The sequence below is a fragment of the Helianthus annuus genome, chromosome 15, assembly GCF_002127325.2.
Source record: "Helianthus annuus cultivar XRQ/B chromosome 15, HanXRQr2.0-SUNRISE, whole genome shotgun sequence".
NCBI classification, from domain to species: domain Eukaryota; kingdom Viridiplantae; phylum Streptophyta; class Magnoliopsida; order Asterales; family Asteraceae; genus Helianthus; species Helianthus annuus.
The window spans coordinates 29,191,380-29,194,980 of NC_035447.2; the positions used below are offsets into that span (position 1 = coordinate 29,191,380).

A 3,601-nucleotide genomic window follows, 5' to 3' on the forward strand; every position below is an offset into this window, starting at 1 on the left:
AAAAGACGGGTAAGGTACCGTTAGTGGTAAAAGTAACCCGGTAAATATTAGGATTTAAATAAATAAACTCAATAATAAAAAAGAGTAATAAATGCTTTAAAAAGACAAAGTTTATAAGAGGCCCCTAACGGGACCTAAAATAAACTTGGTTAACAACTCCCGACACCCGCTAAATTAACTAGGAATAATTAACCTAGTTATTTATGTTTAGTAAAACAATGAAGGAGCTTGTAGTAACTAACCCATTTATAAAACCGTTAAACTTTGAGGGACTAAAAGTGGGCAATTGGAATGATGTTTAATTTAAAAGTTTATAAAAAAATAATACAAAACACACACATGGGTGTGTGTGGTCGATCGACCAGGAGCAGGAGAAAGGGGGTGAAACCCTAGCTCACCCAAATTTATCAAATTGAAGGCCAGGATTAGTTCAAATCAAATGTATGAACACATAAAAATGATCACCAAGCTTAGGGGATCATAAGGTATGTCAAATTTTTGATGTTTTTGAAGTTGAGATTCTTGATGAATTTATGAAAATCGAAATTTAAGCTTGAATGATTGATGTTTTGGTGAAACTAGGATGAATCCATGTTTAGGAACGAACCCTAGTCAATAAATTTATTAATTGGTCTTCATAAGTATGAATTTCCTAATCACCCACTTAGGTGTTAAATGGGTTTTGTAGGAAGAGGAAGAACACTAGAGTTTTGATTATGAAATGGGTGTTGTTTGAATTCCATCAAGTGAATTTAGGATTTGTTATGTATGCTAGATATAATGAAATTGAGAATGATGTTAAACTTGGTAGGAATAACTAGTTATGCACTAGTTTATAAATATGTAAAAAACAATTATGCCCACTAGGTGTTTGTTAAAATGCCTAGGTGAAATCGCGCGACTACTCGGTTGAAAGTAGAATTTGATTTGATTAGACATCCGTAGGAATGCCTAATAACATGATAAAAAAGGGGTTTCATTTATAGATGAAAACCCGTAAATGTTGTCTAATGAATAATGTGTTTTTGATAATTGATTAGATTGCTTAAAATTTGCGTTTTGTATGATTGCGGGTAAACGACCCTTATAAGTCAAAATAACCAATGATGAAGTTGAATGGTATTTTCGACATAGAATTCGTAAGATGGAATGGTCATATGTGATAATGACTAATCTAACCGTCTAACGAATTATGATAGTTTGACTCTTGACAAGCTAGATGGAGGCTTGGGAATGAAGCGGGTCAAACAGAGCAAGTACGGAAAGAAAAGCATAGTTTGGATGTGAGGTAAGTTAAACTTACACCCCCTTTTAATTACAATACACTTACTTGTGATATATTGATTTTGAATTATGTTAAGTAATTGAGATACTATGTTCCACAATACAATGTAAGTCGGAATAAAGAAAAAAGGTAAGAAACCATAAACTTAGGTAAAGAGGGAAAAAACGGTAGACTAGTCGATTGAAGACTAATCAATAAGGAATTTTGAACATCGCGTTAAGGGGTGAACCTTGATGGGTAAAAATGGCTAATTAATAATCCGTATATGAGTTGACGGGTAGATAAAAGATTTAAAATGTCAACCTTTTGGTGTAAATCTTAACGTGTCAAATAATTCGAGGAATGTCCTTTAAGTAATAAGAAATCATGGTGTAAACCGGAATAGGTTTAAGGGACGAGATGGTATTAAAATATCATCATATGTAGATAAATGGTCATGTCGGCTAAACGGGTCAAATGGTATGTAAATACCATTAGACAATAATAACTGACGACTACTTGTTGAGTTTTGGGATCACAGGAAATAACATATGTTTGCGTTGCTTTAACTAGAAAATTTAAAGCAAAAAGTATGTAATTGGGTTGATGCTATGATCCGAGCCAGGTACGCATATTTAGATTTATAGTTAAAAGTGATATTTTGGTCAAATATTAGTGAAAGTCCTTTGTCGTAAAATGAGGGACTAAAGTTGACCAAAAAGCACTTGATGGGTAAATTGGGCAAACGACCCATATGGGTCGTTTAGGAATTTGCATGATGATTATGTGATATAGGTAGATACTTTGCATGTGGAATGTAAAGTGCGAAAAGAGAAAGGTGAGTTTTATGCTTAATTGCATAAGACCCTCTAAACGGGTCAAAACGGGTTACACACATAATCTAGATATTGGCCGTGCAAATAACAAATGTTATGAATTCAGGAAAAAGAATTTGAGCTAATTACATGGGCGTATGCCCCATGACTATTTTGAAACAAGTTTGTGGTTTTAAACAATAACGGGTCAAAATGTTGAATTTGAATAATAAGCCGAAGGCTTAAAAAACTAGAATTTTATTAGTTTGAATGTTAAATTTTAACTCCATATGATGGAGAATTTCATTATGAACACGTAGGAAAAAGAATCGTTTAAAACAGACTTGTAAATCAAAAGTTATGCACTTACAAAGTTTGATTTTGTAAAAAAAAATGGAGCTGGGCAGAAAATGCAGGTCCAGAAACGGACCTGCTAGACAAGTGTTTCCCCCGCGGCACGCGACAGGGAACATCAATCCCGGTGCGACACGCGGGAGCGCTCGCGGGGCGTGAAAGATATAGTGGAGTTTGTCGCGTGGCGCGACAGACCAAAATCCGAAATTATATTTTTGTTTTTAATTGTATGATACTAGAACTTGTTTATGCATGTTTTAATGTTGTCAAAACTAACATTTAAGTTGGTTTTGATGTTAGGTGAAGTCAGCAATGCTCCGGATGATGATCAAGCCCACCGAAGAACCGAACACAAGCAAAATACAAGCTTCCACACGACGTATCATTGTCATTTTAACTGACGAACTTAATTATATTATGCTGTAAACTTTTAAGTTGTAAAAGTTTTAAATTACTCGTATTTTCTACGGATCCTTAATCTTAATTACATGTTTATTTTTGTTTTATATATACGAAAACCTTTAAAATAATAGCAAGGGTGTTACATCGACGAGCAGTTAAAGAATCGTACGTCTACAGATAATCCGAAAGATTCATTCCAAGAATGGAGAAAAAGGTTCTTGTCAAAGACTGAAAAGCCTACGCCTCCTGAAACACAAGTTGATTTTCTGAAGTTTGAAAAGGTTAAGCCTCATGGGAAGATACTGAGCTGGATGTTCGTGAAAGAAATTCACTATGTTGCGATCAAGCGCGAACACGGAATCCAGTATTTCAACTCAATGCTGAGTATCTTAACTCTGCCATTCTATGATGTTGTCGCCTTATCAAAATTGGAAATAATCAATCGTTCAAATTATTGTGGCGCAACATTCTTTTCAAGGAAATTGAAGTTCGAACGCAGAAAAGGGTGGAAGGATGAATTGTATAAACCCCAGTTAGTTTCTTCTGGTGTATCAACAAATCAAGTACACGTTGGATCCATTGACCAACACGGCTCGATACAAGCTCATATCTCAGCCGGCAAAGGTCATGGACAAGATTCCGTTGATGCCCATGAAACAAAACTTTCTTAACGACATGGCGTTGTGCTGTTATGATTTGGATTCTCATGAAGCAGTTATTCTTTTCAAAGGTGATAAAGAGAACTTCCGCATGCTAGATCTGATGT

At 35.0% G+C, this 3,601-nt stretch overlaps 1 long non-coding RNA gene across 1 annotated transcript; it reads left to right on the top strand.

The window, feature by feature from the left end:
• Positions 1 to 434: 434 nt before the first annotated feature.
• Positions 435 to 2,807, top strand: LOC110910094. The gene is made up of 3 exons (XR_002575867.2): positions 435 to 485; positions 1,200 to 1,288; positions 2,734 to 2,807. It is a non-coding gene; the product is annotated as an uncharacterized LOC110910094 (long non-coding RNA).
• Positions 2,808 to 3,601: the final 794 nt, after the last annotated feature.